This window comes from Thunnus maccoyii, chromosome 21, assembly GCF_910596095.1.
Source record: "Thunnus maccoyii chromosome 21, fThuMac1.1, whole genome shotgun sequence".
In the NCBI taxonomy this organism is placed as follows: domain Eukaryota; kingdom Metazoa; phylum Chordata; class Actinopteri; order Scombriformes; family Scombridae; genus Thunnus; species Thunnus maccoyii.
In genome coordinates this window covers 20,617,935-20,641,187 of record NC_056553.1, presented here as the reverse complement: position 1 = coordinate 20,641,187, position 23,253 = coordinate 20,617,935, and the positions used below count along the sequence as shown (strand labels likewise).

The 23,253-nt window shown below is 39.6% G+C and overlaps 1 long non-coding RNA gene across 1 annotated transcript; it reads left to right on the top strand.

Moving 5' to 3' along the window:
- The first annotated feature begins 15,124 nt into the window (after positions 1-15,124).
- Positions 15,125-22,232, top strand: LOC121888449. The gene is made up of 2 exons (XR_006093243.1): positions 15,125-15,418; positions 21,454-22,232. It is a non-coding gene; the product is annotated as an uncharacterized LOC121888449 (long non-coding RNA).
- The last annotated feature ends 1,021 nt before the right edge of the window (positions 22,233-23,253 follow it).

Sequence of the window (23,253 nt, the reverse complement as noted above, 5' to 3'; positions counted from 1 at the left end):
GCACCTTAACCCAATCAAATTCATGCTGGTGCTGGTGGACTTGGAACTCTTAACTGCTTGAAGGACGAGGCCCACACACAGACTTGCTCGTTTCATCACCTTCTTCTTTATTCAAACAGCATTATGTTGAATCAAAGCCCAACATTTCAGCTCATGCCTTCCTCATCAAACATAACACAGGGATAATTAAATCATTCAGTAATCAAGTATAATTTCCAATGTTAAATAAAAACAGTTAAATTTACCTTGTAAGGAAACACCTCAAGTCTAGCTCTTCATTCAGTCCATGTGGCGATAGTGTGTTTAATTTATGTATCCAAAATGCTTCACATTTCAAAAGCAATAGATCCAGATCTCACTTATTATTGCAATTAACTTTCACAGCCTTGAAAGCATAGACTAAAAGTTGTGTGGTTGTGTTCCAGAAAATGTTTTGCTACAGGAGAAGTTAGATCTTGTCTCTTAATAATGCTTTTGTGTTCTGAAATTTGAATTTTCAACCGTCACTTTGTCTTCCCCACATTCATCAAGTCACATGGGCATTTCACCATGTAAACAATGCCACTAATGGCACAAGTAATGCATCCCTTTACATTAAAGGTCTGTCCTGAATGGGTTGCCTGAACTCTTTAGTATTGGTTGGTTGTGTTGTTGCTGTTCTGAGCAAGAACCTGCAAAATGAATAACATCTTTATCAGCTTCAGCTGTATTGTGTGTTTTGTGCTAGCAAATGTTAGTGTGCCAACACGCTAATCTGAGATGGTGAATATGGTGAACTTTATACGTTTTTGTCATTGTTAGCCTGTTAGCATGCTGAAATGTGCATTTACCTCAAAGTACTGCTGTGCATATGTTCAGCCTAACAGAGCTGCTAGTATAGTTGTGGACTCTGCTCATCTACAGTAATATCTACATTTATGTATGGCATGTGATGAGTCAGATGAGACTACCACTGTGGGGCACCAAAGACTCATTTTTTCAAATTCTACACAAGGAGGCTTTAAAATTAGTAAATCATGAACACATTAATTTTGAGACATTAGTATACTGCCATAAACAAACAAGATCATAACCAAGGACGCAGGCAGTGTCTGCTAATCTCTGCACTGTACTTTGTGTAAAATCCAGTCAAATCTTGCAAGGTACAAAAGGGAATTGTAACTTGACTTGTAGAAAATAACTTTATTCAACCAAATACCACAGTTTAGTTTGAGCAAATTGTTTGACATCTTTGCTACTACACATTTGCAGAAAAATCTTGCATAAGATAGGTTTTGTTTGCAAAATGTAACATGAAACACCTTCCACATCTTGCACTCTCTATGTCCATCTCTTTCCCACTTCTTCCCTGCCTCCATCCTACTCCACATCCCACTAATTACCCCTCAGCAGTGAGACAGTGTTGTGTTTAGTGACATGCTGAGGCAGGCCCTGTTTGCCTGACTGGTGGCTCTGACAGCCTGTCACACATATAATGCACAAATATGCACACTCACAGAGTGGTCGTGATGGCAGATAGTGGTGGGAGTCCTGGCCTCCGACCTGCAACCTCACTCCCCTACTGCAACCACCCCTCCACAACTGCTAACCTATACCCCCTTACCCCCACCACCACACCACACATGCATCTAAATGAGCTCCCTGGCAATTTGCTGCTGTGCTGCTGTCTGCTTCTCTTCGTCTCTGTCTCTCTCCCCACTTGCTCTCTCTCTCTTTCTCTGCCACTAATGAGGTTCTTAGTGGCTGTCAGTGGAGCCTGGAGATGCTGAAGGGTCTAATGGAAAGTCAGAAAGCTGCAACCTGAGAAGCAGGGGAAGCTCTCCAGGTCTGGGAGTCAGCAAAGTTTGGGTTAATTACATGAATAAATACGGAACATATAACAGGGTGATTTGTGATCATTTGATAAAGAGGTATCTTATGTGTGTTACATGGGCACATGTGTGTCTGTGTATGAGAGATGAAATGAGTGCCAGACAGCAGTGTGAAGCTGCTGGGTACTCCCTGATTGTTGCCTCACTTGCTGACATGTTTCCCTCTACCTGCTGAGACAGGCCCCGCTGACAGAGATACTGAGAGATCATTAGTGTTAGCCCCCTGACATAGCCGTCTGAACAAGCCTCCTCGCCTCCCTCTCTCTGCCTCCTCACCTCTCCCATTGCTCCCCTGCCTCCAGTTTTGTTCTATCAGTTTGTCCCCTTTCCCCCATCTCATCATGTTCTCCCTATTACTTGGCCCCTGACAACTGTCTGACCATATCTTGCATCTGCCTGCCCATCTAGCCACAGGAAATGGAGCACAACTCACATGTTGCTGGATTCTACCTTTAATTGCAGGATTGCTTGAATGGGCTTCTACATTCCTTTACATTAAATAATTAGAAGCTCAATGTGAAACTGCTGTGAATATGACTTTGAAGAAGCTGAAACCTGGTAGCTCATCTTGAAGAGAATCTGGATCACAGTGTAAGAGCAATAATACAGTTATATTCATGGTAATATATTTTGACAGAAAGTGGGATAAGGGTTGGGGTCAATTATGACATCCTCCACTTAGGTCTGCCACCATCCAGATATAGTGGGAGGGGGGCAATGGCAATTGTGTTACTCAAAGCATTGAAAATTTGTATTTTAACAAGAGTCTACAACTATGCTAGCAACTCTGTAAGGCTAGTTAGCCTGCTATCATACTCAAAGCAACAATGCTGACATGTTTAGCAGGTATAATGTTAACTGTAACTGTGTTCACCATCTTCATTTAGCGTGTTAGCATTCTTACAGTTGGTAATTAGCAAACACAAAGTCAAGTTAGTTGGTCTATATATAAACCATATAAACCAAAGCCTTGGACAAATTAAAATTTGACCTGATGATGTCAGTAGATGAAAAGTCCAACAAAAAATGGCTGTACCAAATTTAATGATTATCCATCCAGTACACTTCCATCCAGTACACTTTGGGATGTCAAGACATCCCAAAATTACAAATGTCAACCCCATGATAGCGCTAAACAAGTCAGTGGATTACTTAAAGGGGATCTATTATGATCATTTCCAGCTCTATATTTTTATTCTGGGACTCCATTAGAGTAGCTTTACATGATTCACAATTTGAAAAAAACTCCCCTCAATTTAGCTTCTGAAACAAGCCATTTTAGCTCCTATCTTTTTAAGGCTCCCCTCCCGATGAGCACACTCTGTTCTGATTGGTTAGCTTCTGGAAGCTGCGTCACAGCCCAAATTGACTTCTGGCCGCTCGTGAGGCGACATAAACAAACCATGAAACAAACTATGGTGGTAGATGGTGGTGGATTTCACTTCCTTTTCTCGTTCTTCACTTGAAATGTCGACTTCTTAAATACACTTGGAATCTGATCCAAAATATGCGAATGAACAATGCAAACAAAACATAGAAAAACCTTAGCAACAACCTTAACAGCCAAGGCTACGGAATTGACAGCCATTTACAGGCATTTACATCAGCAAGGTAGAAAAAAACACCACAAACGAAGCGTTCAGAACAGGTTGAAGCCCTGACTTTTGACTTAACTTCAAGTTTTGGAACTTGGAACTTGGAACTTTGTACTCATGTAGCTCTCAAGCTCTTATAGGCTGAGAAATCAACTAATGTGAAATTGACCCTTCATCCCCCTGAAGTCCACTTAGCTGTGTTTCATTCACAAGTTAAGTGAAGTCTGTCAAAATGTAGCTGATATTCAGGTGGACTGATATGTAGTATAGCAAAGTAATGTATTTTTATTGTTCTTTACTATTTTACTACTTTACTACTGTTGCAGATATTGTTAGCTGGGCTTGTTACATAGCTGTAGCAGCCTCCAGAAATCGGAAAAAAATATTGTATAAATTTACACAAAAATTGAAAATGTATATTAAATATTTCCAGAGGTATTTGGTATCTGGATTTGAGTGTTACTTATATATTTCATTAATTCTGTTAATTCTAGAGCACTCTACTAAAAGATTTTCCTCCTAAAATATTATTTAATTTGTGATGGCTAATCCATGTTCCAACAATTGAGAAGGACACCGGTTCATGTATCTGAGTCTCCGCCAACTCTAGATTATTAGAGCCAATAATATATGTACATTCAGCAAGACATATGGAATTGGAATAAGCTAATGTTAGATGAGAAAAAAAGTGATACATTTCTTCTAACTAATCCCACCATTGTGGGCATGATGTTTACACTGTAATCTCTGCTAATTAAAGATAATGCCGCATCTGTCTGACATCATAAATGTTGGGTCCATAAAAGCAAAAATTAAGTCATTTGAGGATGTGAATAAAAATTAATTAGCAAAAGATCAGTGGACTTATCAAGAGACAGATAAAGATTTAAAGTGAGCATACTTGTGTTTGTATCATTAATAAACAGGTTTAAGCATGTGGATCAAGGCACACTCTGCACTCCATGAAACCCAGTCAGCTCACATCCAGACTCTTTTAAACAGCATGACCTCATAAACCACAAAAGACCAGTTTTACTGTCCAACAAAAGCAATGAAACTTCCATAAACATTATCAGTGCCTGTTATAGCGGGCTAATAAGAGGCTGTGATAGAAAGCACTTGGAAGGAAGAGAATCATGTAAATGGCTCTCATGCAGCATGCCATTATAAATCTTCATACAACATCATGACTTGATGAGTGACTGAGCCCAACAAATCATGGCATATGGACCGGCAAAGGCTTTAAGGGTTTCTCAGATTTTATGAGTGTAATATTAGATCATTCATCAGGCTCAGAAATGAGAAGGTTATGCCTCTTTGAACGCTGCCCAACATGAAACCTAAAATATTAGGTAACAGTCTCCTGAGCTTGTAGAATATTAAAAGAAGATTTACGTCCCTGATTACGACATTACACATCACTGCTTATGCAATTGCTTTTTCACACATGCATGACTTTATCAATTCCTGGCCGCCCACACATCAAGCTGAGCTCCGAGGATAAACATAGTTTCCTGTGTTTATGAATCATGACTCATCAACTTTACATTTAAGGTCGGCGTCTCATCATATGGAAGTTGCTTCAACATTAAAGGGCATGTGATGTCATACATTTTAATATTATGTTATGTTAGGTTTTAAAGTCATTAGTATCACTAAAATTTTCCTGTATTATCTTAAGTTTATGGATTTTCTGTGATCAGGACTGTAGCTACCATTGAGGACAGTGAAGGTCTGTCTTCTGTAATGTCTGTGAAAATTCTCTGTAATTGAAGATTTGAAGAAGAACTGGAGATTTTCTGTAATATTCCTGGAAATTTCAGGGGTTTATAATGACTAAGGAGGAGTTTCAACCCTTGTGTTTTGTTAAAATTGGCTTTACTTGATCATTTCCCCACAGACCGCACTGCGGAAAAAATGATAATAATTACAGAAGCAACCAATTTGATTCAGTTAAAAGCTTTTTTTTCTGACTGTATTAACACCCTATATGTAGAAAAATATTGACTGGTTTGCTTTCCCACTGTCATAAACTGGATTTACACATTTGCTGAAGGTAACAAAATTCCATGACCATAAAGCATTGTTGTTATTCCAAATTATTACTAGTTTTGCATATTATATGGGCTATGGATGAATAGATATATATTATTTTTGTTTGCCAAAAAGTAATTCACAGACTAAGAAATGTACAGTGTGTTATGTGTTATAGTGATGTTACTAATGTTTTGTGTCAACTGCCTTGTTAGACTACTTATCAACAAACTGTTAAAAAAAACTCCAATAACAGAAATCAAAATATTCTTATGGACTTATTTAGGATTTGGGAGAAACTGTGCTGCCTAATAAGTACTGTAAACAACTGGAGTCTCTGAGATCCCAAATAGACCTAATGCATCATTTTCTGTAGTAGACTTCTATAACATGTCCTCAGTTCAAAATCATGTTTATATGCAATTCTGACAAACTTAGAAATGTATTAAGCTGACAAAACAAAAAAGAATGTCTACGAGCTGTTAAAGACAGCCTGGGGTTTCCTGGAGCCCAAACAGAACATTAAGACTGATTCTGATATTTCTTAAGACTGAATATGACTTTGATTTTTAGGCAAAACTAAAGACAGTAAAAAATGAAAGGAATTTGGTCCCCTCCAAATACATTACATACCTGGTACAGTTAATAAGATTTACAGAAAATACAACTGAACAGTTAAATGAATAAATAATTTTTTTTTTTTTTTTTAAATACTAGAAAATAATAAATAAGAGAAAACTTAACAGAGTTTGGTGGCCAGTCCAAACTTCTGCTGTTGGAATTATAACATATGATCAAAGTATTACTAAAAACCTTGTTATGGCCTTAATATTTATTGTCCTTTTAAATGCAATTATAGATCTATACATAAGTCAATATAACTATTTTATGATATTGTGACACTTTTTATCTTTCCCCACTGGGTGGCACTGTCTGTCAAATAAAGCTCAACACCAAAGAGAACCGCTGCAGAGCACATTGAAGGGTCATTGCACCACTGTCACACTTTTCCACAATATGTCCTCAAACATGTCAGCTGAGCTCTGAGACTGATCATGTCCCTGTTGATATGTGGTGCAGCAAAGGATCCTGACTGTTGTAGTCCCTTTCATTTCATAATTTGGAAAGGTTAGTGGTGCACAGTCAGTTTGTCAGCTTGGAAAATTAATTAGCCCTCAAGGGCCATTTCAGTGCCAGTGCAGTGCCATTCACAGTTGCGCAGACGAGCTCCAGAAGGTTCCGTGTGGATTTGGCTATTTGACGTTCACTGAAGCTTAGAGGTCTGGCCACCATTCAACAGACAGAGAGAGACAGAACATGTGCCTGCACACACTGCATCACCATCAGAATTTTGTGCATAGCTGGACAATAACTACCACGTTCCTCTGCAGAAACAGGCCAGATCTTTTGTCTGTTCTCACTCTAACCCCTTGCATTCTGGCCCTCCTGGACACTTTTCCTTCCCGGCCTCAGATCTCAGCCCAGCTAAATTGATGTGCCCCAGCAGCCATACAAGCAGACAGGTTGTTCTGGAGCAGAGTAGGCCACATGCTGCTGGGAGCATCAGCTTTGAACTTTTACAGTAGCTCCTCTGGAGAGGAAAGAACCTTGTTACAAAAGTGAGGTTTACACTGGGCAGGATTTTTATTAGAGTTTGGTGCAACAACACGCAGGGAGAATGTAATACTATGTGGACTGGGTGTAATATCTAACATGAACAGCGTGAACTTCCAGCTCTGATCGTAATGTGCAAGGGGTTATGTAGCAGACGCTGACAAAACACTGCTCATTCTGTAAAAAAAAAAAAAAAAAAAAAAAAAAAATCCGCCCAGACACCTGTCCTCAGGCTTCATTTAGCCATTAAAGATTGCTTTCAGGGAGACAAGATAAAAGTAGAAAACAAAAAAAAATGTCTGTCCAGTTGTTGTTTAACTCATGAATGACATTTGTTTCAATCAGATTGCTGGAAGACATTTACATAGTGAAGGAAATTGCCGGGAAATGTCAAAAAGAATTAGCTGGTTCTGATAGGGCACTGAGAAATGTTGCTTTTTTGTACTCCCTGGCATTTTGAGGCTTGAAAGTCAAATGGATTTCATTGATTTGTCTTCATGCTGGATGTTCTCTGGCTGCTCCACTTGCAATAGTGACTCTCATTGTTGCTTCTGCCAAATGGGCTTTTTGTGACGGCAGAGGGGGGGAAGGCTGTCTGCTTCAGAAGACCTCAAATGGGGGCTGCTTTCATTTTGAGGGGAGCCCTGCCAGTCAAGCCTGCGCATTAAAGTATCACCGAGCATCTCCAAACAGCTAATGAGCTGAATGGTTTTGACTATGGTTCTTTCTAATGATAAAATTCACAGCATCTCATCAGTGGTCTCAGAAGCACCAAAGCTTTAGATCCATTAGGGGGCACTAGATTATAATGAAACACTGGAGCCCAAGGTAGAGGCAGACAAAAACAAGAGACGCCAGTTGATGCGTGCATGATTGAAGTATGCACCTTGTGGTTATGACATGAGAAAAAAAAAAAGAAATGTGGCAAAGATGCAGAAACTAAATATCAAAGAAAATATTTCTCGTGCTTCAGTGCTGACCTTCATTTTATTCCTCCTTTGAACTCAATCAGCTGGAGTCTGTTATTCAGAAACGTTTTATATTTGGCACCACTCTCAGTAGAAATATACACCTGAAATAAAAAAGGACCCCTGCTGTTTAGCTGTAGTGATATTTGAAAAGGCTATAAATTTTCCCCAACAACAACGTCCATTCAACCCCCTGTATGAAACAAAATGATATTCACCAGGGATTCGTAAAACACCAGATTTTCTCCTTCACACTTCATTATGCCTCCTACTGAAATCACAGTGTTGCTTATAAAATATATATCTTGGCTAATGCACGCTTTGCTATAATTTGTCCAAATTGATACTTGGCAGATTTGGGCAGGTTTTAAGATTTTAAGAAAAACGAGCTGAATTTTCTGAAGAGAGAAAAAAAAAAAGAAACACCCTACAGCCCTGACTGGAAGTTATTCTGTTGCCTGGAAAGCAGTTATTTGAATAATCAGGTTGCTCCACAGAAAAAAAGGAAAATGCCTCTAACGAGAGGAAGGAGATGTGATCTGGAGCACAATCCTCAGGTAGGATTTGACCCAATTGTCTGTGATGCATCTCCATTTAAATGCTATCTGACGTCTTTCTGTTTTACACCACGACTATTAAAGTGGGATGAGGTCTGTGAGTAAATGTCTTCGCCGGACGTCTCATCATTATTCCTACGTTTATTAAATTAGGATGATTTATGGCTGGTTTGTATGGAGCACAGTATATTACCTAAATGACTATTTAACTGAACACAGGAATTTCATTAACTTCTGACCTCCCAAGTACAGAATGTATTGCATCAGTGCAGCCAGAGGGAGGTAACTACTGGACTTCAGTACAACTTCCTCTTATGGTTTGTGCGGTGGAATATTCTATACGTTATTGTTGTTTGTAATATTTAGGTATGCGTGTACTCGTCCCATTTTCATGTGTGGGGGGGCTACCTAAATTAAAAGATAGGGGTGGTGATATTCTATGTTTTTGTTAATGTTAATAAATCCCAAAAGAAGACCAAAACCAACGAGGTGTTAGTCTGTCTCTCAGTAATTTCTGATTTCCCCAGCCTGTGTCTCAGCCTCAATCCCATTGGTTCCTACTGAAAATCTTTAAAAGTGAATATACTGTTTTTTTTTAGCAAATATTACTCAAAAAGGAGTTTACTTGGGACTATTTTCAGTTGTGGAATAGGTGCACCAGTGAGTATTTATGGCAGCAGGATGATGTATGTGGTCCAAAATGTTGGACCACATCTAAGACATACCCAAACCCAATGTGCATGAATTAATTTTCAAAAAAAGTGTGGGCCTGAGTGCAGCCAGATCTGATCCGAATAGACTCAAGGATAATTAGAGTCTGTTCGGGTTGACCGCATTTTGGTTTGACAGAGAAAGAGCACCAACTCAATTAACAAGCAGCTGTGATCAAAAAGACCACTAATATAACAAATAATGTCCTGAGAACAGATGTAAAATCATAGAAACTAATTCCAAAAATAATTTATATGCTTCAAAGGCTGATTGATTTATAGAGATAATTAAAAGTCTTGTTTTAACCTCCTGCACCAACACAAAAACATACTATAGATAGACAGAACATAATCATTTTCTAACTAATTTAATACAGTATGTAAATCAAATTCCCAAAAGTAAGTGCCATTAATAGCATACATTTTCTTTTACATAGGTCACTGATTTCCTAAAATATTTTCTCCAATGCTAATTAATGATGTATCATGTGATCAGAGCTGATTCTGAACATGCTCGGATCATTCAAATTGGATAGACATACAGACTCAAAACCTATGGCAGTAAAACAAGTCCTCAACAAGTATAATTTAGATGGGTTGGGTCTTGATTCCTCAGAACCGAGTGGAGCCATGAAGATTTCTAGTACTGACTCAAAATAAACTACAGTGGCCGTGTACATGGTATGAGGGAACACCATTGTGGCTCAATAATGTGTTTGTTATAGTTTTGGCCCTGTGGCACATAGGATACACAGGCAACACTTGTTAGTAGAGCTGATTCATTGTTGATTTTGGGCTTTTAATGCAGTTATCCTTTAAAATAAGAAGAAGACCTGATTATTCAACCCTTGTAATGAATTTGGATGTACAATTTCAAGGATTTGTTACATTGTAGGGCTGCCACACTGCTTTGAAGACAGGGACCCACCATATTTGAGGTGTTATTTTTTAAAATGACCACAGTGATTGAAAACACAAGATTCTAATCTTTCAGTATACATATTACATAATGATATTCAAGGAACTACAATATAGAATTTTTTTACATTGATAGATTAGCATTTACGATTTAATATTATGATGAAAATATTACTGTATGACTAAATACAAAAACATGTGTATCTCTACCAATGTCTACAATGTATATTCCAGCCTATTGGTTGGATTTGGAGAAAAATGTCCCTGGATGCTTTGTGACACAAAGGGGTATTGATTTATGGCACAAAACAAGAAGAGGATGCTGTTTTTCCAGCTTCAATTGAGCAGGTATTACCATACAATCTTGTGCAACAAAGTGTATTATTATTATTATTATATCCCATATTTTGAAACAAACAACACACAAACAAACACAAGAATAAAATAAAGGTTACCAACCATTTTGACCACTGTTTCATTTTGTTTACAAAGATTGTATTGATTTATTGATGTTTACAGATGTTACATGTAGCACGTGCAACCCCACAATTATGCATACATGTCTGGAACACATGAGAAAGAAAATTAAATAGCATACAGTGCAGCAACACACACGAAGCAATATGTTATGGTTATGGATATGTATTGGTGTTCTGTACCTCTGTGACTTTCCTCAGAAGTCTGTCTGGACGGGAGCTGCAGATTCATAAGATGAATATAAAGAACTGCACATGCTGAGATGCATACATGAATGAGAATGTTCCCCACACCGACCGTACATAATCAACCAGCCATGTTCCTTGATTGTTCTCAGCAGAGCCTCCGCTGAATTCAAAGTGTCCTTTTAAAATCCATGGAATTCACCTGGGACTGGAAGGTGGATGTGGGGGTGGGGTGGGGGGATTCCAGCCCACATTACCTGGAGAGTCATTTTTCAGCCAGGCTGTGTGAGATTTGGTTAAGCCTGCCCGTGTCTCCCTATGTGCCCTGAGGTCATGTCAGATGGACAGGGCGGCTAGATATGTAAAACTATTCCACAGATCCAGGGCCTGGGGTGAAAGGAGAAGGGTCAGGCATGAACTCGCCTCCTCTCTCAGGGTGACACAAGTCTGCAAATGGCATTAGCTCAGAATATGTATCACTATTGCCCTTTTCTTTACCCATGTGGAGGTTAGGCTGCAGCTCAATCCAAGACCAATGTGAGGTGCATTAATTATGTGCTCTGACACCTGACTGAATATGAACTATGTGGGCTATATGTGCATTAAATATGTATTTGTGTGCTGTATGTACACATGACTTTGCCTGTATCCATGACTTCAGACTTTTTTCTTCCTCCAGCCTTCAGCTCCCTCCACCCCACTGTGCGAGTTGACAGGGCTGTTCATTCCACTCGGGGTGATGATGTAGACGTCATGAATTGTATTGGCAGCTGCCAATGTCGATACTGCATTATGGAATGATTCACACAGTATCTTAATCTAATTTACAAGGCTCCCTGCTTCCTGGGCAGCCAGGATGCTGCAGGGTCGGCCAAAGTCGAGGAAACAAAGTAAATATAACGGACAGGATGCCCTTCTGCTGGTCATGGGGGAAAGGTATCCAGCACAGACAGTATAGAGGAGTGATGGTGTGATTTAAATTAAAAAATACTGGTCACATATACTGTAACATGAATACAGACTTTATTTTGCTTAGAATGCAGCATATCTCGTGAATCCAATATTCAACAGTCACACAACCCTGCATACCCATGAAGCTGAGTGATCTGCTGCACATGCTTAGAAGAAGTAGTCTGCCATTGTAGCACATGTACAAAGGGCTGAGACATGGCTTTAACAACCATATTGTGCTGCTCCTGCTGGCGCTGCGGTGTGCTGTGCATCAATCCCATGCAAATTGCACCACTCTCTTTTGAAACACTCCCCACCTCATACATATACACACATAAACACACACAGCAGCACTTCCCCCAGCATCTTTTTTTACGTGATATCATTAGCCATAAGCAATTGCCTGACAGGCAAAAGGCAGAGCGCCAATTTTTTTTTTTTTTTTAGCTGCACATAAATCTAAAGACCACATATGCTGCTGTCTTTTAGGCAATTGTTTGCCCAAACATGTCTCTTGTTCTCTGTGACTGCATGGCTTGAATCAATTAGTACAAGAGTGTTTCAGCTGCGGTATGTCGTCCTTCCTCTTGTTTTAAGATAACTAGGAAGTGTTTAATTCTGGATCACTTTTCAGTCGTGTAACATAAAGGAGTTGACAGGCAGGCTGTTTAATGGCTGTTATTTACAGGTATGGTATGGTGGATAGTTTAGTATGCAGGCCACCGCATCTGTAAAAATACAATTTCCTTTCAACAACAGGTTGATTTCCTCTTCAGGGGGCCAGTGTTGGAATGGCAGAAAAGCCAACGCTGAGTGATAAGGTTAGCTCTCTGAGGCATTTAAATTGAGCACTGTGTCCAAAGTGACATCAAGTGTCTTATCCAACACATCTTCATAATTAAATAGGTTGGTTGTACCATACACTCCAGGACAACCCATAGAAGTGTTTTCTAATATGCCATCATGCGCTCCACAATGACCCATTGGAGTGTTTTCTAACATACTGCCTCTATCGACAGCTTTACAAAACCGTTACAAATCACTGTTAAAAAATAATGATGTATTATGGTTTGACAATGCTGTGGTTAAGGTCTAGTTTCAGCACAAAAACCGCTTGGTTAGGGTTAGGGAAAGATCACGGTTTGGTTTTAAATTATCACGTGAAAAGTGGTGTGGATTAAAGTTACTACTTCCTCAAAGTTCGGCAACCTTCCTCATGGCAACAGTAAACACGATGACAATCATAGTTATGGTTTTTAAAAAACTGTGCCGACTCGCAGTAGCCATCTACCCAACCTGCCAACTCCAGATATGGAAATTTGTCACTTAGACATCATCTGAACTGCGTCACTTTTGCAGGTCATAATTTGTAACGTCTGTCACCCAAACTTAACTGTAGGTCGTTTTTGGCTACTGAATTTATGACCTATAGCCTACTGTCATTTTTCTTGGGAGGACAGGCTGGTTGTAACAGATGAGACAATACATTAGGGTTGTTGCTGTATTAGAATGCTCACACGCATGGACACACTTATGAGCATTTATACAGAAGGACGTGTTGCATCTCTCATCACAACTTCACTCTGTTGTTTAAAGAGCAGTTTTATCTTTATTTAGCCAGTCAGCGCTTGAGAGCACATGGAGAGACACCAGAGAGCGGATGGTGGAGGGATTTGATCCCCGGCCACCAGGGTTACATGTGATTACAGAAGCGAGTATCTTAATGAATACACCATCTTTGGGCTGTTCACAGCTTCTCTCTACGGTGCAGAAAATTCTCAGAGCGCAGTGTAACTAATTATTGCTCCATCTCTCTGCTTCTCTGGAGCATCACGGGGTTTGATTGCTTTGCTGAGGGGAAATTTAAGTGGAATTATTGAGGGAGGTGAGTGAGTTATTACCTCCCATTTCCATGAATCAACCAGCTGGTCCTTGTAATCAAACCAGCAACCTTACAATGACAAATCTGTATCTGTGCTATGTTGCAGATTTGATGGGAAAGATAAAATAGATAACCAATTCTCTCTCTCATACTTTGTTTAGTGGAACCTTGAAATACTAGGAAATAGTCTTTTAAGCAGGAAAACATTAACAGTATAAGAGACAATAGGTCAATAATTGACTTGAAATTGGTTTGACACATACTGTAAATATGTAGCTTGTCGCTTAAAGCAAGACTTTTGCTGAACAGCAGCCTATGTGGGCACAAGTGACAATTATGGGATAATGGTGAGTGCCAAAACATAATGTAACAGTATCACAGGTAGAGAAGAGCTATAAAGTCAGAAAACTGATTCATTTAGGCTGATGTCAGTTGCTCTTTCATATCTAACTAAAGTTTGCTAACATTAGCTAATTACCATAAGCTACTGGTCATACCAGACTAAGTAAGACTGAATCATAGCAGCAACTGAGTTTTATTGCTTATAAATTGGGCTTTTCATTTTCAACAAGAAAAAATGTATTTCTTCTTTCAAAAGTTACATAGTTTGCCTTTACCTTAACTGTCTGTTTATTTTTAGCCATACTAGAAGCATGGCTCTATAGATGGTAATGTCTGTCAGCCGGTCAGTCCACCATTTTGAATGGATTACCATGAAATTTTGTACAGACAATCATGGGCCCCACAGGATGATTAATATGGACTTTAGTAATCCTCTGACTTTTTCTATTGTGCCACCAGCAGACTGATTTGTTGTTTTTTAGTGAAGTGTCTTAACAACTATTGGATGAATTGGCATGAAATTTGGCAAGGACAAATTGTCTTTATCAAAGATGAGTTGTAACAACTTTGATGATCTCCTTGTCCTCTAGCGCCACCATCTGCTGAACTTCCCTATTTGCATGCTAACATGCTAAACTAAGACATAGGTAAAAAGTATACCGGCTAAACATCAGTATGTTAGCATTATCATTGTGAGCATGTTAGCATGCTGATGTTAGCATTTAGCTAGTTTTATGTTTTATTTTTAAAAAAAATAAATACTAAAGAGATTTGAAAAATTAAAAGCAGAAAGAAAAGCATCCAAAAGACTGAAATAATTAGGACATTCCACTACTATCCTAATTTTTGTTGTTTTCTTGTTTGGTGTTCTGATTTTTAATTTATTTTTTGGTTGTTTTATTCCTGTAAATTACATCCAGTCTGAAACTATTTCCGTGCTGACACTCAGCTGAAATGGTTTTGACATGAGAAGTGGAGAACCCAGCAACGTCATAGTGTCCAGGTTATATTTGGGTCAGTTCAGTGCTCTGGCACTGAGGTGTGACATACCCACATTGTTCCAGAACTGGCACACTGCTGTGAGCACCTCAGCTTGCTTTCTGCTACCAAGACTTTCAGTCCAAGTCTGAAGTACGACTCACCCGTATGGAAAATCACTTCCTCTATAACCCCCACTGCCTCTCCCCTCTCTTTCTCCTCCTCGGTTAATGTGTTGACATGGCCCTCAGAGTCACCTGAGGGGAAAAACAGAATCTCCTGAGTCATTGCTCCAGTTCTTCTTCCAGAAGTATGACAACAGGCCAAGACGTCAAGGTTTGGCATTTTCCCCATTTCTAGCTCAGTCTGTCTAACATGCTGGAAGGTAAATTCCATCAGAAGGGTATGATCATCAAAGTGGTCATTCTCTAAATGCTACGTTTCCTTAATCATGTGTGCAAGGTTTATTTATGAATGTGCTGAATTCTGCCTCTAGCCCAGCTAACTCTAATGACATGGTACACAGTGACATAAATCTAAAGGCGTTGGCAGTCAGTGTTGTATTTCTCCTTATGCCTGATATGAAGTATTATGTGGGGATCTAATTGAAAATGGAAATGAATCACATGGAAAAAGTGAAAATGAAATTAAAGTGAGGGAGGTAAGCGCTGGCGCTTCCCCGAGGACGGCGAACCACAAGGCATCGGCCTTAGTTACATAACTGTTTTCCCTCTGCTCCCTTGGCAAAGAAATGAAAACACACATACACATTCACACACACAAACACAGACCAAAAGCAATTAGGACTGAGGAAATAACAGGGAGTATGAGTCTTGGGTCTGGTGTTTCCACCAGAGCTAGCTTCTCTTCAACTGGAACTACGGCACCAGAATAACACTGAGTCAGTGGAGTGTCCCTCAGAGGGCGGTTAGGCTGCTACTAACCATTTATTTAGGCCATGATGGGCCTAAAACCACACTGGAAAGCGTGTCTATTTTCTTTGTGTGTTCTTGTACACTACATGCATACTTATAAGTACAGAGTAAGAAAATTGAGATTCTGCCATTCGCTTACTGCACACTCACTTTTGCAGAGCGGTTATTAGAGTGGAGTCTTGGGGTTTAGGGTTATAATATTTGGATTAGGTTGAACCTGTTTAACCCCTTGGACAATTCTGTGGGACCATCAAACAAACTCATGTGTGAAGACAAACACTGTTAAACACAGAACTTCAGTTTAAAGGTTTCCAAAGATATCTCATGCTGAATTTAGGGGAAATGCCTGTTTAAATGATACACAATAATAATTTGAATTTTCCACTTTGTGTAATGGCCCAGACATTAAAAAAAATGGTTCCTTGGATTTGAATACAATATTTTACACTAGCACTAAACAATCCCAGACAGAATATATGAGGTGCGTAATGTTGAACACTATGGAAAAAATGTTTTATTTCAGTTTCAGGCAACTTCATGTTTGTTTTTAGTGTGAGTATCTCACCAGGAGTCTTTAGGTGGAAAGTGCAATATTGGGCACATCAGCGTTGAAGGGATAAATGTTAGGTGTAAAATTATGGAATACACATCATCTAACAAAGCATGTGTATGTGTGCGTGCGTGTGTGCGTGCATGTGTGTGTGTGTGCCCTTGGCTAATGGACAGTCCCTCTGATTCACAGGTCTAGTCACTCTTTAGCACGTCCTGTCCCCCCTCACCCACCCACCATCCACCCACTCACCCTCCAACCCCCCTCTCATCCTCCTCCCCTTCATCCTCAGCCTCTGACTCACAGTGCCAGTATCCTGTGACACTTTCAGGATGATCACACAACCACCACCACCACCTCCCTCTCTCTCTTTCTTTTTCTTTCTCTCTCTCTCTCACACACACACACACACAATCTCTCCTCACAGACTTGCCCAGTGTTAAGTCCCTGGCTTAGTCAGCCTCTGAGCAGAGCCCAAGCCCTGCTGGGAAAGAGAGGCCAGGCAAGCCCCAACAGAATGCTAATGATGTCATTAACCTCTGGACTCCGGGGTCGGGGGGAAAAGTGGCTCTGAAAGGCAAAGATCACGTCACTCTTCCACTTACTCATTACATATTTACTATTAGACATGCATGCAGGTGCCCCAGAAAAATAGGCTTGCGTGGAAATGATAATGCAATAAAAAGGCTTATTTTAATACATAACGACTACACTGATAGTTGTGTTTTTTTGGACAGTAAATCTTTTGATTGCAGTCACACAGGGTAGAATGGCTTTCGCAGACAGACAATAATTTTGAACCTTAAATGTGAATAAAAAACATGAATACATGAGCAAAATACATTTCTAATAATTAAAAATACATTATCAGAGTGAAAAGAGTTCAAGCTTTTGCAATAAAATTCATACATAGGGGAAAGGGATCAACTACTACATTGCTGTAGGCTATCTTGCCCTTCTCCCAGATGGCTTTAAAAACTGCCAGAGGGTCTTAGATGGAGCCGATGGCATGGTGTGTTTGTGTCACGCAAGACAGCTTGACAGAGTTCTGACGTGCTTGGTAGATAAAAACATCTCTGTGTGAACCTGCAACATTTATATGCATGGGTGTAATAGTGTAGTTTCCAATATTTTTAGAAAATTTTGAACTGTAACCAAAAGATAATGAGCTTTGCACTGTGTTTGTGCGCATGCGGCTCTATGGATGTGCACTGTCAGATGAATATGACAGGTTTTGACATGCCGACTGGGAACTATATCGACAGCAGACAGTGCACTTACACATAAATCAACCTTCAGGACTATTCTAGGGGGTTTTGGCACTATGCAGAGAAATTTCAGCTGGTACGTTTCCACCCCCACAGTCCCACTGAGTGTATCGGTCCTCCAGTATATCCACTCTCTCAGGACATTTCCCATGGAGGGATACAAGCTCAGTGGTCAGAGAGGATCGGGGGTGGGGGGGGTCACCCACTGCACATTAGGCGAACATCTTATAGGGTCAGCTGGCCGGATGAACATCTGTCCAGTGTGGTTTACAAAGCTCATATGAACACGTACATACACATATGGAAGAAGCACATGCACCTGTGAAGTTACATGTACAACTGCACATTGTGCTAACATGCAAACAGCATGTGGATGAACCTAAGACACACACATGCATACTCACTAACACTCAAACACACATACACAGGAACACAGCAGGAGGAAGAGGAAGTGGCTGCCAAGGAGGTGGGAGATGAGTGGGCACTAAGCAAACAACACTTAGAGCAGGAAGTCCCTATAGGAAGGTTTGCTTAGAGGAAGGAAGTGTGTGTGTGTGCATGAACATGTGCAGAGGAGGTGTGGATATAACACCATGGGTCCAGCTGACTTTGAAACCACAACACAGTAGAGTAGAGTCCTTTTTTTTTGCCCTGTATCCATATCAGAAGCAGCACATGTCCTTTACAGGGTGAAAGCCGGTCAAGGGAAACATCTGGTTTCTTTCAGCTCCACTAACTTTGCCCAGGTTATAAAAATTACAGCAAGCCACTTTGTTAATAAAAGTCTTAAATTGTAGTCATTTTCAAATGCAAATCCATACGTGGGGCTTTTAATATGTCGCCACTTTGAAAAGCTCAATTATATCATGGGCAAGGGCACTGATAAGCCAAGGTAAGACTGAATACAGCGAGGTGAAAAAGTCTATTATGGAAGAGCCACCTCAATATAGTTTTTATTTCACCTTTCTCCCTTTCTGCCTCAGAGCATGTCGGGCAAGAGCGTTACATCATTTTTTCATTCACTTTTTATTTAAGGCTCTTTAGAAATATATCAATAGACATTGTGACTTTCGCTCAGCTCAAACCAAAATAATTAACATTTTTTTCCAAATAGAAATTGGCAAGTGATGACTCAGCTGTCAAGGATGTGAGTCCTTTGTAAAAATGTCTTTAAATTTTATATCTTAGAAATTGTCTGCTTTAAATGATTCAGTTCATGTTTAAGTATATGAATGCAACCCTGTCCAAACCCTGCTCTGCGCTGTGGTACAGCGGTTCCCAGCTTTTTATGTCTGATGTACCCCTACATCCTTGTCAGATGAGCTTGAGTACCCGTTCATCCACCCCATCCATCATGTTCCGAATGCTTTCATTTCAAGTGATGTCAAAGTGGATGTTGAATAACACTACATACAGGTGGATATTTTGCAATATTTTTTTTTTCATACCATTGAACTGTCAATGTTTAGGTTGGTTTGGTCAGGTTTGCATTTGTATCACTACTTGAAGTGGCAGAAGCTGAACCTTTCAACCATTTACATGCATAACTGTGTATCCATTACTTTTACCCATTTATTCCAACTGTTTATTTTTGGCTATTTTGAAATTACTTTTATTTAACTATTTAAACAATTTAATTAACAATAATTTCAACTTTTTATCCACTGCTTTTAGCTGACTGTTGGGTTTATCCATTCATTTTGGCTAATTATTTTTATTGCGTATCCATACTTTTAGTTAATTATTTCAACTGCTTATTTTTAGCTATTTAAACCTGTTATGAATTACTTTTATGTAACTATTTAAACCATTTATCCATGATATCAGCATCACACCAATTTATAATATTTATGGATGAATAAATATATGTGGATACAGTTTGTTAATTTTAAAAAATCATATTTTTTATATTTCCAAATTAGTTTTTCCAAGTACCCAATGGCAACTATAGAAGCACATCCCCCATGTTGGGAATCAGTGTTGTAGTATATGTGTTTCTGTATTTCTTATTGTCAGCCAATACCCCTCTCCATGCTGCTTCTCCACTCCCCCTCTCTCCTCTCCATCTTTCACTGAAGTGAGATATTGTGTTTCAGGCAGGCCATTTCTCACTGTCAGTAATGCACATCAAATCCCACAAGTAGGAGGGCTAAAAGGTTTGATCGGCTATAATGCCTTTACCTACACTAAAGGCTTAAGAGAGGAAATCACATTCAAAGTTGCCCCGTCTCTGCACCGCACATCTGGGTCTCCACTGGCTTTCAGCTGCGGATGGAAATCTTGTGGTTCATAAGGCCTCAAATAGAATCCAGAGCTCCTAATCCATCTTGATCTCATTTACACACAAGTGGCAAGTTTTGACTAATATTTTCCTTGATATTTTGCCACGGCAGAATAAGAAATAGCTCAAAGAGGTCCAGTCTGGGTCTGGTCGAGGGTTATTTTGAGAGTCTGACTGCGTGTATGTCCCAGGACCAATCTTGGTATGATTGGGTGGTAAATTTGGTATAATGCTTTCTTTTCCGTGGTGTAAAAGCTGAGGAATGCGCTGCGGTGACATGAGCGGTAGTTTCCAACTCCTCTACGTCTTCCTGCATGAGCGTATCCTCAGATGACCTTCCTTGCCTGTAGGTTTCATTAAAGATGCAGTTAAAGTGAAGACATATTTTCACCTAGGGGCAACTTTTTTATATTAATCCCAACTTCTTTCTAAGAGTAGAGTGCTCTCTTTAGGGCAAAAGATTATTTGAAATGTTAAATATGTAGATTAATAAATCCAGACGGTTGACATACTTTAGGTTCGGGCCGTCTCACTTCAGAAGACGGACGACTATCTTGCATTAAATGGTTACAAACAGCCTGTCTGCTTCCCTGACTGAGTGCTGCTGTGGGAGAAGTAACACGCAACATCTTCTTACTTCATTTCAACAGGCAGACGTTCATGTCTTCCATGCACCGCTGCCAGCTGTACAGCTTCTCCTCCTTGCCTCTTGAGCTCCTCTCACAGCTTCAAAGCCTCTGTCCAACCCGGCTAGAGTGCACTAGATGGCACTGTTTACAACAGCACCGTCTGAGCCGAGCAGCGAGCAAACACCGTCTCACAATTACTGATTTACAATCCTTTTACTAATCTAATAAATTAGATTGCGCATTATACAGTTTGTAATTACACAACCACAATAAACACAGTTAACAATGCACATCAGCTCCGATTTCCACAGCTGTTACTGCATTAGATGAGGAAAGATATGAAACAAGATATCAGATATGGCAATCAATGTGAAACAAGGAGATTATAAGATCAGTCACTTTTTTTTTTCTTTTTTTTTTTTTTTTTAATGGCTCATAATGTCATTAAATCTGACTGCCATTATTTGCAAATACATTTAGCCGGTCCACAAGGGCTGTTTAATGAAAAGTGTAGTCTTATCACGTGCTGATAGTATTTGTATAAGCTAGATTTTTTACAGCTTTGATGCATCCTTCTTTATCACTACCTGTCTGTTCATCGCATCCTCACTTTTTTAGCCTCTTTGTTGCTCTTTTGTTTGTCTGCAACTTTCTGTCTGTCTGTCTGTTTATCTGCCTCCTTATATTTCTGGATCTCTTTGTGTCTAGGCCTTTGGGCAGGTTTCTGACAGGGGTTGCTCTGGTTGAGCCTTCCTCAGGCATCAAAAGGCAAAGAGAGAGACAGGCTCTGTCACATTATGCAGGCCCTCCTCTCCTGGCTTTGATTGAGAGTAGTGATCCAAAACTGATGCAGAGAGGAGCTGGAGCTCACCTCTTGTCAACGGCGGATGTTCTCCGCAGGCAGACAGGCAAGCGGCAATGACAATGTTGGATACGCTTCGTGGGCTCTGACAACCCCCTTCACACTTTGACACACTTGGTGATATCTCACTCAATGTTTGCTATTGTCTTAAAAAGGTATCGATTGTAAGACAGTTGCAGATAGGATTCAGATGTGTGTTAAATATTGGCTGCATGTAGATTCCTTACATTTCTCCTCAGCTGGGTTGGTTGGTTTTGAAGAATGTGAAAATATCTCTGCTTTACTTTTAACTTAACACATTTTTTTTTTAGTTTGTCCAATTAAACCAAATTGTGTTCTGTGTGTAGCATTGCAACTCATGTGTGCAGTTTTTTCATTTTGGAGTTCAAAGCATTCAGAACTGCAATATATTCCCCAGATCTGCATATATTTTATAGGATTTTTTTCTACCACTGACATCTGTGGCATTTTAGAGACCACCTGTATATTGTGTAGAAATGAAACTATTTTCTTTAAATTTTATTCTGTTGTAATTTCAGTTTAACAGAGAATTAACAAAATGTCAGATAAAAGTCATTGCATATGTAAGTCTGGCTCTTCCAATTAAAAAGGTTTGGATCCTGAAGGTGTTGCGCAATTCTTATTCTTTCATAAAGGACAACGCAATCTTTCAGCTGAGGCTGAAACATGAAAATCACAAAAATTGTAGTAACAAGAATTTTAAAACATCAAAAGACACAATTAGATGACAACAGAAAAAATAGGTGAACTTGCCCTGAATACTCTCCAGTGAATTTCCAATATCTCCTTTAAAATTCCTTCTCATATGTACACACACACACACACACACACACACACACACACACATATATATATATATATATATATATATATATATATATATATATATGCACTACAAACCACAGTCACATTTGTTGCATTTTAGCCAGTTACCCTGAGATGACCTTCATCTTTTCATAGTCTGGTGAATATTTGATATCCGATTTGACGGGACGTCCCGATGAGCCCCCACCATTTCCACTTCCTGCCAGACCAATAAAAGTGTGTATTTATCCTGCAGGGAACAGCTCTGAGACTCATTTATAGCAGCTTCACCACGCATCATGAACCCAGGGTCACATATTCATAAACTGGCCATCTGCGTGAAATATGCATTACTTAAGAGATGTTGCATCGGGCTATGCGCAGCGGCCGCAAGGTGTCATTCACATGTGTCAAGCCCTCCCACTTACATGTAACATGCTGCTATGGAGATGGTCTGATTGGCACGTCTCTCAGCTCCAAAGAGCCAGTAAACTGAATTTTTTTCTTTCTGTTAAATAAGTGGACTGTGTCGTAGGCTGAGAGCCGGCATGTCCTCGAGTGGCAGCTGGGATCTTTTAGATCTCAAGCAGAAGCAGCGCTCAAGACTTTTCCAGCATTAAAGTTGACATTTTTTATTAAAAGAACATGTTTTTTTTTCTCTTTTTAACAAAAGTTTTCTCCATAGCTTCTGTTTCGCAGTCCTTGTGGTTTCTCCATCTGTGGCCCCTGCATGGCTATGCTGCAAGTGCTTTTGTCTGCACTTTTCTTTCTGATGATTCTTAACTACAGCACATGTTGAGATCATTAATTTCAAACCCTGC